The sequence below is a fragment of the Lolium rigidum genome, chromosome 3 (genome assembly GCF_022539505.1).
Source record: "Lolium rigidum isolate FL_2022 chromosome 3, APGP_CSIRO_Lrig_0.1, whole genome shotgun sequence".
In the NCBI taxonomy this organism is placed as follows: Eukaryota; Viridiplantae; Streptophyta; class Magnoliopsida; order Poales; family Poaceae; genus Lolium; species Lolium rigidum.
The window spans coordinates 124,657,386-124,673,020 of record NC_061510.1 but is presented as its reverse complement, the minus strand read 5'-3'; the positions used below and the strand labels follow the sequence as shown (position 1 = coordinate 124,673,020).

The 15,635-nt window shown below is 46.1% G+C and overlaps 1 long non-coding RNA gene and 1 pseudogene across 1 annotated transcript; both read left to right on the top strand.

Annotated features, from left to right (window-relative positions):
- The first annotated feature begins 12,173 nt into the window (after window positions 1-12,173).
- LOC124695476 lies at window positions 12,174-12,884 on the top strand (annotated as a pseudogene).
- Window positions 12,885-13,404: 520 nt separating this feature from the next.
- LOC124698172 lies at window positions 13,405-14,629 on the top strand. The gene is made up of 3 exons (XR_007000894.1): window positions 13,405-13,534; window positions 14,156-14,248; window positions 14,446-14,629. It is a non-coding gene; the product is annotated as an uncharacterized LOC124698172 (long non-coding RNA).
- The last annotated feature ends 1,006 nt before the right edge of the window (window positions 14,630-15,635 follow it).

The following is a 15,635-nucleotide window of genomic DNA, read 5'->3' as shown; positions in this document are numbered from 1 at the left end:
TACCGGACGATGATGTTATTTCAGAAGTTGGAGTTACTACGTATCGAAGACCTTGTCTGCATAATCTTGCAGTCAAGAAAGGCAAGTTCATCGCTTGCTCATGTCATTTGAGTATTTTTATCAAATTACTTGCAAAGTATTATGGTTATCACTATTGCACAAAAATCAAAACCACTACTTTCATAACTATGAATATGACTATGTGGTGGGCAATGGAACCATGGATTGTGTTGATATGGTGGAGGTTCCATTGCACGGGCTTATATCCATCTAGGATTAAACAACAAATGTCGCCAAGTGATTCTTGTGCCGTAATATCCGTGTTAACCATAAGATCCGGAGTGGGACGGAGTAGTCAAAAGTGTTTCCACCTCTCGTTCATCAACGGATGCGCTTTACCGTAGACACTTGTATCTCGTCGGGGCAAGCCGTAGGCTGGGGAAGCCTTAAGTCCCCACGGCATAGTCCGTAGACACTTGTCGCTCGAAGTGCAAGCGGTGGGCTGGGGAAGCCTAAAGTCCCCACGGTATTGCGGTCTATGATGGGTTGCGGCTACCGGCGAAGGAGTTTGGTTAACGAGTCCCAAATCGTTGTCGTGGTCGGGGTCCATCCTTAAGTGGTATAAGAGGACCGACGAGGACCCGGGGTCGGGGTATGCAACAAAGGGTGGGTGTTCGAGGTAGCGGAGGAACATGATTGGCTAGACCTTATACCGGGCCTCACACCATAGGAAGTGTGGACAAGCCCGCAGCCTTGGTTGGCACCAAGGTTAAGATCTCTTATGGGTAAAGCAACACACCTCTCGCAGAGTGTAAAGAACCGTGACTCCGTCACTCCTCGTTCCGGGATATGGAACTACGAACGCGGCCGGAAAGGAGCTCCATGAAGTTCTAGTAAACCGGTGAAGGCTGACGGACATAGTTCTTCTGAATAAAAGCAACCTCTTGAAGAAATAATTATGAAAACCTGCATTGGTATTAGACTTTCTGGTCTAATGCCGTAGCTAGTGCATTAGACACCTCTTTCCTATAATGAACTTGTTGAGTACGCTCGTACTCATCCCACTCTTAAATCCCCTGCTTAGATGTGGAGGCCATGATGGAGGATCTGCAGTGCAACTCGAAGGCCGAGGAGTCAACAAGTACTTCAAGAAACAGGACCTACCAGAGGAGTCAGATACCACATCCAACAAGGAGAAACCTAGATTAGCAATAGAAAGGAACTAGCTTCCTAAACTTAGCTCCTATTTAGCTAGAATCTATTCATAGCCTCTCGTAGCTAGTTAAATACTCTACAAATAGAGTTCGTGTTAGGATTAGACTACGAGTCGTTCTCCTCGGAGTTCATTTGCAGCTTTACCTCATTGTAAAGTAGGAGGTCAGTCTTGATCTTATGTAACAGAGTCAATGTTGTAATTCTATAGACATGCCTTGGACCCGCATATGTTTCTGTTGTACCACTCTGAGCGATATAATACTAGTGGAACGGTGTTTCATTGGTGTTATATCAGACTTGCATACTACACCATGCAGTGGTATGCCGGGTCACCACACTCCGCTCCCAGCAGCCAACTATTGCGACATCAGGAGACCAGGGTGTGCTAATTGCAGCCAGAATTTTGGAATCGATGAAAAGTTGAAATTGGCTTTGTTGTGCAATATAGCAAGACCTGTTCCTCCTCTGCCTTCGTCTTTTGGCATAATTGCTTTGTCTTCGTATTGACTCCTGAATGATTCGTATATTTCGACTGGTTTCGAATTATGTACAACTTTTGTAATATTGGTCAAACTAGTTTTGACCAGGGTTTGTGTAGGGTGGTTGAATTTTTTTGGTTGGTCCAAATTGTGTTGTGTGGTCCAAATGTGATGTATCATCACACCACCATGTGCCCCGCCACCCCAGTGTTTTGGTAATGCCATTCCGATACATGCTTCATAGAAGGAACATACATTTTTTCCGTTAAGGCATGACAATTTTGAAATATTCAAACAAAAATGGGAAGAGAGAATGGTAACATCATTTTCCATGTGATGCCCCTGTGCCAAATTTTGGTTCATTTTAAGAATGTAAGGTGACAAATTACTCGAGGAAGCTAGTTGGAGTAGACGGGCATGACCGGATTGGCATAGGGGATTTATTTTTTGAAGGATGTTATTTTTCATGGACAATATCTGACACAAACAATAAAATGTTAAGGTCTCATATTATTCTGAATGATTGTGAATTACTTATGACGTTTGGAAGTATTGGTATACGTGAGAATCGAGTACATGCACGACTTCACGCGTCCACAACTAATCGGCCTCATCGTCTATCGCGTCCACAACTAATGCCATTCTGATACAGAGAGTCAGAGGCTATAAAATAATCGACCTCATCGTCTCTCGCGAGCTCGTCCTCTCCCCTCCCATCAACTCACCGCACCTCCGAGGCATCGACTTCCTCGTTTCCAACCGCAGCGAGCATGAAGACAGGTCTTGCGTACGAGGCGGAGCAATCGGCGGCCGCTCGCGCGGAGGATGCCTCTCGCGGTAGTGGCCGTCGCGGCGGGTGAGGCTTCACCGGGCACCCAGGCCGCTCGTCTCCTCTGCTTGTCTGATTCTTCGACCTCGGTCGAAACGGGCGTCCTGGCCGTCGAGGAGAAGGTGGATAGCAACGCCGTTGCTCCCGCCGAAGATCCGCAAGGCGTTGCGGGCCACCACGGCGAGGTCTTCCTAGACCCGGTGCTGGACGCGGACCTCGACCCCTTCGACGATTTCGGCCCAAACGTTCAGTTCCAGGAGGATGTCGAGGGTGACGACGAGGAGGTACTGCTCTTTTACCGAAACTGTCCCGATCCTTTTTGTGTCATATTACTCGTTCGCGTGGTTTGCACGAACCCGGTTCTTGATTGATTTGATCCCCTACCTTGTTCTTGTAGACGTACTTGATTCTACGGTTCGTACGGTCAGATTCTAGTTTAATTTCGACTAATCTGCCATGTAGTTGGCTTGATTTGTCATATAATTAATTTATGTGTTCATACTTAGTGGACTTGCAATTTTTGTGGCTTATGTTCATTGCTGTTCATAGGGTTTTCTCGTGATTTAGTAAGATTTCTTCTGCCATTTACTTGTTCTACACATTTAATTTTAGGGTTTCTAAGGTTTGCTTATGATAGTGCGGTATTTATTCGATCTTTCATTAAGCACCTGATTATTATGTACTTTATAATTCACAGGAATATTCTGATGACATGGACGACAACAAGGAGCGCAGGGACCAGAAGAGCCGCTACGTTCTGAAGCGGCTGAAGGGTGGTGAAATTCGTTTCCGCATGCGCGAGGAGCTATTTTGCCCATTCTGTGGCAAAATCCTCCAGAAGGACATCCGCCGCTGATCCAACATATGCGACGGGTGTAGGCCTAAGTACATCGGGAAGCACCGCCCCGCAACCAAGGCCAAGCACGCAGCATATGGCCTCTTCCTCCGAGAATTACGTCTTGCCCGGCTTGTTCCCGTCCAACGCCCCTGTCGCTGGCCCTCATGCTCCTGGTCATGTTTAAAGTTCATATGTGTAATCTTATTCCCTTTGGAAGTTCAGTATTAAACTCTACTAGTACAACCGTGGTGGTCTTGTGATGGTAGTACTCTTTTGATGCATTTGTGATGTAGTAGTACGAAGTACTAGTATTTTTTTGAAATGGTATAGTACTATCTAAGAAAAGTACTCCCTTCGATTCACATTCATTTTACACCAAGAAATATGGATCGGAGTGAGGGAGTAAATTAAACATGGCATCTCGTGCATGAAGCTTGACATATCGATCAGAGTTGGCTAGAATGGCAATACAATGCTGCTCATTAGGCAAATGCATGCCATGTAAAGAAGTCTATACTGACATAAAAAAAGACTACATTGGGGATTAGAGTCAATTGGGGCATCTACAATACGGAAAATCTTGCTTGTAGCTGATTTTGGCTAAGAGGGTTTTACTCACATTACACGTGCCACTTTCCTTGTCTGCAAAACAAGTTCCAATAAAGGAAGAGGAAAGAAAAGGACATTGTGGGCGAGATTGAACACCTTTTTTATGTGTTAAGCTGAGGCCTCGTTTAGCTGAGGATTTCGACTTAGGCCTAACAGCTCAGCACACCCACAAATAAATCTCCTTGCGCGCACCACTGTCAGCAAAAAAAAACAAAATTAGCACGCAAGATTAAGAACGAAGTGAATTTAATTAACTTGGTTAGCTTTTCAAGCAATATATTCAGAGAAAGAGCACGCATGTTCGGCTCGAAATAATCGTAAGAGAAGAACAATAAATCTAAGGCACCCCACTTCATCGGAAGAAGGGGCGCGACAACGCATGGATTCATACCTTGAGTCGACGCGGCTCGTAGAAGGGCGGCCGCGCCTCGAGGAGGCCGGCGACGTCTCCACCTCGGTATCACATGTGCCTGCTTCTCGATGGGCGGTGCGCCACGCCATGTAGAAGATCTATCAAAAGAGGAGAGCCCGATGACGCTACTGACGCCTCAACCTTGATAGCACCGGCCTGTTGCTCGCAACTGAGATGCGCCACATGCAAGATTTAGCGGATGCGCCAATTTCAGAGATATGTCATGATCGTTGTAACAAATTTCACCGTGATGATGATTTGATCCTGCACTCGGCCTTGAACACAAGTACTAGTACAGTCTCACAATTTTTTTATCATTATATTTTGCGAGATTTAGCGGATGCGCTAATTTTAGAGATATGTCATGATCGTTTTAACGAATTTCAACGTGATGATGATTTGATCCTGCACTCGGCCTTGAACATAAGTACTAGTACATTCTCACAATTTTTTTATCATTATATTTGCGAGATTTAGCGGATGCGCCAAATTCAGAGATAGATCATGATCATCGTAAAACACTTTTCAATGTAATGATGATTTGATGTTGCACTCGACCTTGAACATAAGTCCTAGTACGGTCTCACAATTTTTTTATCATTATACTTTGCAAGTTTTAGCGGATGCGCCCATTTTCAGAGGTAGATCATGCTCATGGTAACAAATTTTAAACGTGATGATGATTTGATGTTGCACTCGACCTTGAACGGAAGTACTACTACTTGTCTCACGATTTCTTTATCATTATACTTTGCCGATTTAGCGGATGCGCCAAATTTAGAGATAGATCATGATCATGGTAACAAATTTTCAACGTGATGATGATTTGATGTTGCACTCGGGCTTGAACATAAGTACTAGTACGGTCACTCAAAATTTTAGCATTATACTTTGCAACGGATGCACCAATTTCAGGTGCATGTCACCGGATCTCGTGTCCGATGATGATCATGGTAGTAACCGATGTTCAACTTGATGATGATTTGATTTTACAGTCGGCCTTGAACGAGAGGTACTAGTACGGTCTCACAATTTTTTATCATTATACTTGGACCTTAGCGAAATTCAAAATCTCATAGCGGCAAAACTTCCCGCCCACAAAATACAAAAATTTCACACGCTTCCAAATTCCGATTCTACCCCTATGGAGATGACAGCAAAGTCGGTTTGTGGGGGATCCGCCGTCATTTTTTGGATCACCACCTCCCTAGCCCCGGATACCCTCCCAAAAAAATTCATTTCCCTCACTCTCTCATCTGAGACCACCCACCGGAACTTCCCAAGTCCCTCTCTCTACCACCTCCACGACCACCGCACCGGAACATCCCCGCCGGACTTCCCTGGCCTACCCGAGCCCTCGCGATCCTCGTCATCCGGCTGCCTGCCGGAGCCGCTTCATCGACGCCATCATCAACCGGACCGGATCATCCCCGCCGAACCTCGAAACCATATGCTCATCCAGCAGTCTACCGCAGTCGCTTCAGTCCGCGGTATCGTCCACCCCACCGGAGCCGCTTCGCCGGATCCGTCGTCCACCGCATCGGATCTAGCTCACCGACACCGCCGTGCATGAACCGGATCTGCTTCACCCGCGCCGTGCATGATCTAAACTCTTCTACTCGTCGCTTTTCTATTGCTTGCCTGCAAGTTCTTGTTTAATCTTGGGGGAACTTGTTTGTGCTAACGACGCGCCGTTACGTTTTTGCAGATGAGATGAGTAATCATGAAGTGTAATGGCCGTCTCTCCAACCCCAAGTAGCACATGTAGCGTACTTCATCACCGGATCTATCAACCCCGGGAAGATGCTGTTGTGACTCCCACGGAGTGCTTCTCCTAATGTAAGTCCCTTGTTTTAGCGCCATGTTCTGGGTTCAGATGCTTGTTTGTCCGAAGCTCTTTTAGTTCATTCCTAGCTATGACCGTAACACGTTGCTATTTTCTACTTCATTGCTAACTTTAAGCGATTGAACATTTTGGTTTGCATTCCCTGCTCTGTAGATGTAGCCATCATAACTTCTATCTTGCTCAGTCGTTGTTACAAAAATTATAGGAATTATAGTAACATCCTGCTATTATTTAGTTCACGGCCAATTTTAAGTAATTGCACATGTTGGTTCGCATTCCCTGCTCTATAGCTTTTGGCATCGTAACTTCTATATTTGGTTTACATTCCCTGCTCTGTAGATCTAGCCATCATAACTTTATCTTACTCAGTCGTTGTTACAAAAATTATGGCCTGCTACTATGTTGTTTGTGCCAATTTTTTACTCCATGAACATGTTGGCTTGCATTCCTGTACTACAGGTGATGCCATTGTTTTGTATCTAGTTCATTGTAAGATAACAAAGTAAGGACTTAGTTTGGCATGCTATCACTCTGCTATCTAGCCTATAGTACAAATAAACTTGTCATACTACTAGATAATAATTTTGCGTGCCATCTTGTTCTTCAAAAGCTGCATTATTGACTTGTTTCTCTGACTTGGCATGACGCTCACATATGGAAAGCTGAACATATTGGTTTGCATTCCCTCTTATACAAGTTCACGGGTGATCCCACTATATTTTGTATCTGGTCCATCCTAAGCTCCAGCATTAACTATCCTCTATGTGTTGCTCATTACAAGTTTATATCCCGAAACATCTTGATTTGCATCCCCTTCACTATAAGTTCGGGAGTATTATTTAGTTCACGGCCAAAATGAAGTAATTGCACTTGGCACATGTTGGTTCACATTCCCTCCTCTTTAGCTTTTGCCATCGTAACTTCTATTTTTGGTTTACATTCCACTGCTCTGTAGATGTAACCATCATAACTTCATCTTGCTCGGTCGTTGTTACAAAATTTATAGCTCTGCTACTATGTTGTTCATGCCAATTTTGTACTCCCTGAACATGTTGGTTTGCATGGGACTCGACAGTAGTAAGCCTGCTGTTTCATTCTAACATGCTCTGTTATATTGGCTGTTGGTATGCGGCATGCACTCTTTGTTTGCTTATTGTTCGCATTACAATGATCTTGTTATAACGACGAAATGATGAGTTCCAAATTCTTTGGCAAACAATATTGCAGTGTCTTTGCGTTTCCATTGTTGCTTGTCTTAACTTGTAATGTCTTTGTTTCAGATATAGGTGCTTGCATGGACAACTTAAAAGATTGCCTGGATCGCTTCATTGTATTGCTAGGTTTAATTACCATTCAATTTCTCTCGGGTTACGTAATATTTTTTCAAAGCCTTGCAGTGATGTAATATTTAGTTAGTTTTTATAGTTCTTTCGCGCATTTTTTCTTTGGTGCTTGTGGTAAGTGAGGCTATCCGACGTAAATCAATGCTTGCGTAAATATTCTCGATATCTAAATCACGAATTCCCATCCCTTAAACGGCCCAATTAAGCGAAATCACATATGTGCCGGCTCGCAAAATCCTAAAGCGCCTATTACGCCGGCATATAAACGACAACTAAACGGGCTGGCCCACTTACTTATTGGGCCAGCCCACTTGATTTACTGTGGACCCCACAATTTATTGGGCCGGCCCACTTGCTGTAAGGTGGACCCCACCCACTACTGGGCCGGCCCACTAACTAGTTGGGCCGGCCCATTTGCTATATGGTGGACCCCACATACTAAATGGGCCGGCCCTTTAACAGGAAAGTGGGACCCACCTGTGTTTTTGGCCCGGCCCACTCTCTTGTTGGGCCGGCCCACTTGCTATATGGTGGACCCCACGTACTAAACGGGCCGGCCTTTTAAGATGAAAGTGGGACCCACCGGTGTTTTGGCCCGGCCCACTAGCGTGTTGGGCCGGCCCACTTGCTATATGGTGGACCCCACGTACTAAATGGGCCGGCCCTTTAAGACGAAAGTGGGACCTACTCGTGTTTTTGGCCGGCCCACCATCTTGTTGGGCCGGCCCACTTGCTATATGGTGGACCCCACATACTAAATGGGCCGGCCCTTTAGCGAGGAAAGTGGGACCCACTTGTGTTTTGGCCCGGCCCACCATCTTGTTGGGCCGGCCCACTTGCTATATGGTGGACCCCACATACTAAATGGGCCAGCCCTTTAGCTGGAAAGTGGGACCCACCCGTGTTTTTGGCCCGGCCCACTATCTTGTTGGGCCGGCCCACTTGCTATATGGTGGACCCCACATACTAAATGGGTCGACCCTTTAACTGGAAAGTGGGACCCACGGTGCTTTTGGCCCGGCCCATCGGCTTGTTGGGCCGGCCCATTTGATCTAATGTGGACCCCACGTACTAAATGGGCCGGCCCGATAGCAGGAAAGTGGGACCCACATGCTAATTGGGCCGGCCCACTAACTTCTTGGGCGGGCCCACTAACTTCTTGGGCCGGCCCAGTTGCTTTAATGTGGACCCCACTTTGTAAATGGGCCGGCCCGATACCAGGAAAGTGGGTCCCACATGTCTTGTGGGCCGGCCCTTTCTCCGTTGGACCAGGTCAAACGAGTACATTCGGCCCGGCCCACATGCTTAGTGGGCCGGCCCATTAAAGTTTTGACCGGTCAACCTTAGAGGTTAGGCCCGGCCACGTAACTAATGGACCAGCCCGGCTATATAGTTGACCGGTCAAACTAAGTCGGCCGGCCCGGCCCCTTAAACTTAATGGGCCGGCCCGCTTAAGACGTGGCGAGCCTCGTGTGGGCCTACCATCTACCACGGGGTTTCGGCCGGTTAACGCCGTTACGCGCCGGTTAACGGCGTGCGCCACGTGTCGGTTTGCATGACGTCGGCGGTCAACGGGCTCCCGGAAACACTTGGGCAACGGTCCGATTTTCCGTGGCGGAAGGGCGCCCAAGCGCGACGGACCGAAAAAATCGTCGTAGGACTTTGCCTGACGCAGTTTCCACAACAGAACCCATATCGTCGGGTTAGGCCCATAGGCGACGAAAAATACCCCTTAGCGGACGATTTTGAGACGTTGTCTATCAGAACTTTTCTTGTAGTGTCGTCCTCACTCGGTGTGGAGGTAGGGTAGCTGGGCGTGGAGCCCGAATCGCTTGGCGTCGCCGGCCATTCCCACCAATGCAGGAATCCGGGCGACTTGCCCTCGCTCTTCGAGTCGAACGGCAGCGTGTAGTCGCTCATGACGTGCCGGTGTTGGAGACGAAGAAAAGAGGATGAAGAAGGAGGCGGTTGAACTTGAATTACCGTAGACGCGGGGGTTATAATATGCGCGGATTAACGGCGGCGCGTAAAACGAAGAGGCCGGCGGTTGCTCTTCCGCGGCGGTTCGGCGCTCCATTGCGGCGGTTGGTCGCCGGCGGTTGTGAATTCGAGGCCGATCGAACCTAGGTCGCTGCCATGAGGGCCCGTGGGGACGCGAGCGGACGCTCCGTGCGACCGCCGAGCGTCCGCAGAGACGCAAACCTGGCGCATATTTGGGCCAGGTTTGCGTCTCCGCGGACGGCCCGGTCACTTTGCGTCGCCCCGCTGGAACAGGCCCCAAACGCATTTCCGGTCACGGCGGACGAAAACGGTCGCTCAGCGTCCGTTTGCGTCGCGCCGCTGGAGATGCCCTTACACTCCGAGGAAGGATTTAATAGAGAGATGACCGGAAGAAACGAGAGAAGGGAAACCGACCTCCAATACACAAAAGGGAACGGCCTGCAGTCTGGCCGTGAGTGGTTGACTCCGTGAAAAAGTTGGGTGCATCATGATGTTCAAGGATTGAACAGACCGTGTGTCTGTTGGGCGCCTGCGTGCATGAATGAAAGGAAAGAATTGATCAGTTTGCCTGCCTGCCGAATCGGGAATTGCTCTGTATGGGTGGTGGCCACGACGGAAGCTGAGAGCAATCAAATCCAGATCAACGTCACGGGATCGAGAAGTGAACTGTATACTGTAGTGGATTACTGAGTCCGGTGATTACCAATTCTCCTCTTCTCCCACTGTTCCACTACAACACAAAGCGATGGGATCCAAGCAAGATTAATGTTTTTATTTCTCGACCAAAATTTATGCGAAATCTCGCCAAAAGAACAATTATTCGGTTTCCATAGAGAAAACTTTACACCGGACGAAATATACAACATTTATATATAATCTATTTAAATTTAAAGTTTTTTGTTAATTCTGAAAAATATTATAAATTTGTTCGTCATACCTTGAGCGGTTTTATGACTGCTATTTCCAGAATTTCCGAAAATAAATAATACCGGTGCCCACTGCTATTTTCTTTTCAAACGAGATAAATATCCTAATTAGATGCACAAATTAGCATGTTTTTATTTCTCGACCAAAATTTATGCGAAATCTCGCCAAAAGAACAATTATTCGGTTTCCATAGAGAAAACTTTATACCGGACGAAATATACAACATTTATATATAATCTGCTTAAATTTAAAGTTTTTTGTTAATTCTGAAAAATATTATTAATTTGTTCGTCATACCTTGAGCGGTTTTATGACTGCTATTTCCAGAATTTCCGAAAATAAATAATACCGGTGCCCACTGCTATTTTCTTTTCAAACGAGATAAATATCCTAATTAGATGCACAAATTAGCATAGCTAGACATAAATGAAAATGCAGTCTGGATGACTAGATGTTCCTTCGGGCAGAGTGCCTCCGTACCCGGACAAGAACACCTTCAAGAGCAGCGCGACCTGCAGGTGGAGAAGTGATGGTAGGCACAACCCGCCGAGCACCCGTCGGTCAGAACAAGCTTGTGTCAAATTTTCTCAACTAGAGTTGTCTCGTAAAAGAAGTATTTCCAGTAGTAAAATTCTTCAAGGTCTGGCTGGGTCCACTATAGGCAAAATTTAGGTCGTCGTATATTCGTCATGAATAGGAGAAAATATGAGCAACTTCCTCCATGGTGGTACGGACGGATGAGAAGTGTTTGTTTCATTGGAGCGATTAAGTTTTAGCTTATCCCGGTGCAACGCACGGGCACTTTTGCTAGTAATGGATAAAAACTACATAAAATTTATTCATTAACAATTTAAATATGTTTTTTTCATGTAATATCAGTTTCAATACTTAATTTTCATTATCTTTTTATTTGATCTAGCCAACACACAAAGAATTCATCTCTAATCGTATACATGATTACCTGCAACACTATACTATGTTTGTGCTTTGGAAAGGCGTCGGGACAGCATAGTTGAAGGGATGGGCTGCCGCCATATCCATGCAGTGCTCACTACCTCACAGGCCGGTATTGCCGGCACTTTTCTTGCCGGCACATTGTAGATATGCCACTAAAGCTACTGTTTAGCGGCACTTTTTGATCAGTGCCTCAAATTACCATCTAATTATTGGCATTTTTTAGATAGTGCCATTGCTTTAGATTATTATTGGCATTTTACTAAAGTGCCGGTATATTTTTTCGTGGCAGTTTTAGAAAAGTGCCTGCAATGTTTCTTATTACAGGCATTTTACCAAAGTGCTGGTATTTTTCACGGCAGTTTTTTCAGAAGTGACTGCAATGTTCCTTATTATAGTTATTACTGGCATTTGGAAAAAAGTGCCGGCATTTCCCCCCACCCTCGCAGTTATTTTTTGAAGGGTCTAAATGCAAAAATTACTTGCCCTGCCCTTCCTCCGCGGAACGAGCCGCCTCTCCCCATCCCTCTCCCTTTCCTGATCGGTTAGCCACCAGCGCCGCCGATTCGAGCCCGATCTCGCCGCCCGCCATGGATTTTGCCCAAGCGAGTTCTCCCCCCTTCCTTAATCGCTCCGTCGCCACGCACGCGGCCGCGGCCGACCTCGCCGCCGCCGTCATCCTCCGCACGGCTCTCCCCTACCGGCCATAAATCTCTCCCCATGGCGTCCTGCAACCCCAGCCCCAGCTACCCAGCCCCCTCAGCCCCGCCGCTCTACCCGACGCTTGCCATGGCGGACCTCGCGCCCGTCGAGATCCCCCCTCCCCGGGCACGCCCAACTCCCCCACCACTCCCCCGCCATCTGAGGACATCTTCCTCCTCATCCCCGCCGCCCAGCTCCACCTCATCGACTGGCACCGCAGCCACCCGCTCGCCGCGGGGGACCTCACTCTCCTCCGCATCCGGGCCGGCTCCACCTCCCTCGCCGCCATCGCGCAGCTCGGCCCAGTCCAATTCCCTCTGACCCGCGACGTGGCCGCCGCCCGACGACCCGGCGCCCGGCCCGCTCCACTACGGCCTCACGCTCCCACGCCCCGACCCGCGCCTCGACGGCGTGCTCGCGGCCTGCACCAGCTTCTCCGCCCACTCCGTGGCCGGCAGCGAGGGGCTCGCCGGCGGGGTGCGCGGCGAGGTCGAGGCCGCCGCGTACTGGACCGCCGTCGCGCCCAACGTCGAGGAGTACGGCAGCGCGGTCGCCAGGGCCATCGCCTCGGGCGCCGAGGGCCTCGCCAAGGGGATCATCTGGTGTGGGGTCATGACGGTGGAGAGACTCCACTGGGGGAACGAGGTCCTCAGGAAGAGGATCCAGCCTGGGGACACTGACGCCGAGGTCACCCCCGAGATGCTGAAGCGAATCAAAAGGTATTGCTGACTTCCTCACTTCTTGTAGTGCCATTATGGGTATATCAGTGTTCTGTAGTGTCATTTCAGTTGAGTTAGTAAACCTTATGATGATTAGGGGCAATATCTGCAAATTATCCATGTAATCATGCTGGCAATTACATGTATTTTACTAGTCTTGTTGTCTGGCTTCCCTGTTCCTTGGTTTCATATTTATGTCATGTATAGGAAGAACTCCAAGCATTCGTGTAGAAATGCTCTGGGATTGTAGATAGTTTGCATTTTATGAGCTCCTCGACTGGAGTAACTTAAACTGAGGGATATTTTTTGTAACCACGAAATTGTTCTTTTTGAGAACTTTATTATTTTATTACGAAGTACATTATGCTTAACATAATCGTAAGCAGGTAATATTCACTCTAGCATAAGGATGCATTATATATTGTACAAGGAGTTTGACCCTGTGGCCGGTACAGTCACACTTGTTGATTAGTGATCTCACCGGATGTTTTAGGTAACTTGTGCTTCCTTGCTTAAACTGATTGTGTTGACACTGCTTTCAGTAATAGTGATGAATTGAAGGATACCTGGGCAAATCTTGTTCGGGATGCTTTGGAGCATGAAGAGAAAAATGAAAATGCTGAGTTCTGTGTGAAAGAAGTTCAGTATATTCAGGCGGAGGTAGTCTCTCTCTCTCTCTCTCTCTCTCTCTCTCTCTCTCTCTCTCTCTCTGGCAAGTCAAATATGATATTATTTTGTAGTTGATTCTTTCTGTAAGTACATGGCTCTCTTTTTGGTAACTACTAGCAGTGTCGAATTAACAAGTTTGCCTCCTCACATGTGTGTTGAAATTACTGTTGGGACTCCATTGCTGTATTTTGATTTGTGCCACATGGGTCGTAGTAAAACTGAAAAAACCCAACTCATCTAAAGTGGCAGTTCAGTTTATTCATATGCTCTCCCTTTCCTTTACCTGAAATTCTGGGGATTCACATATGTCTGGATATTCTGTTTGCGTTAGAATACTCTGGCACCCTTACAGTCCCTTTGTGAGATATGTGATGCAGAGTTAGGCTGCTCACTACAGTAAGATGTGCTAACCTATTAAGCCCCAGTGCAAACATTCAGGTGGCTTGCTAATGGAAAAATACCTCTAATTTCCTTCTAGTTCTCAGATAGGGAACACATTCTTCTATTTATATTACTTTGCTTTATAAGTTGTGCCTTGTTACATAGATTATGCTATCTTGTGTTCTTCATCCATATTGTACCGTTCTCATGTATTTCGTGAATCATGCACAGGTAAAGCTTATCAAGTGCCTCGTGGACAACATTGTTGTTGATATCTCATATGATCAAGTTGGTGGATTGTGTACACTTTGTTTCCTTGAACAGGTGTGTTCTCTTGTACAAATCAACTGAATGTGTATACTATATGCAAATGACCTGCTGGAATCTGTTCTTTCTGTATATCAGTCTATCAGATGTGCAGTGTTGACTTTATGGCTATGCATATCACGCATAGGTTCCAGGATCAAAGCTACTTAACTTTTCTGCCTACACTTGCTTGTAATGACTCTGCATTTTGTTAGGTTGACAACTTGATCAATCAAAACCATTTATTCAAGCGGAGTATCATATTGGTAAAGGCATGGTGTTTTTATGAGAGTTGTATTCTTGGAGCTCACCATGGTCTTATATCTACTTACGCATTGGAGACCCTGGTTCTGTACATTTTTCACGTGTTCAACAACTGTTTTACTGGACCACTTGAGGTAACTTTCCTCTCTTGCATTTTAATAACCTGATATGAAACAGTGCTCAGTTGTTACTTCTGCATTTGCAGGTATTATACGGTTTCTTAGAATTCTTTAGCAACTTTGATTGGGAGAAATTTTGTTTAAGTTTGTGGGGCCCAGTTCCTATAAGTTCACTTCCAGATATGACTGGCAACTTTCAGGCACTCTTTTATGAATACATGGTTTTCAGCAGACTCATTATGTACTTTCCGAACTTCTATGCAGTATCCACTTACCTGTGTATCTCTTCTTTCTGTAGATTGTTGTCACATGAATTGTTGAGCTCTGTTGTTTTAGTTTTAGGTATGGACTGTTTGGCATCCAGTAGTTATTAGTAGATAATAGATAACTTAGAGATCATATGTTCTTAATACACAGTAATACTTCAGTTGATCATCTGAGCAAGTATGAAGAGGAAGAAAAAAATCAAGGAAGCAAATGCTGACAGTGAGAAGAGGAAGAGGAACACCAAATCAGATAGGCGGGTACAAGATAGACAAGTAGAGGATAGTCAATATTTGTCGAAGATCAATGTAACTTAGATGCATGACATTGTGTTTTGCAACGTTGGTTGCAGAACATGTTAAGGTTAAACATTACAGTGTATTGATGGATCATGTTGGATCATGTTTGTTGAATAATATTATATTGTCCTGATTGTTATATTTTGTTGGAGAATCTGGTGCCTCAATTTTCATTTGGAGTCACTATGAATGTGCCTTGAATTTAATTTGCTGGCAGTGTGACGAATGCCTTGATTCATATTACTGGCACTTTTGAACATGCCTGCAAATTAAATCGTTGGCATTATTCAACTGTGCCTCCAATAGTAATTTGTGGCACTGCTGAAAAATGCCTGCAAAAATATTTACAGGCATATTTGAAAAGTGCCAGCAATTCCATATGCCGGCACTTTTTAATGTGCCGGTAAATATTTTTGCCGGCACTTTTCCTGAAATGCCAGCAATAGTTTTTAACGACTG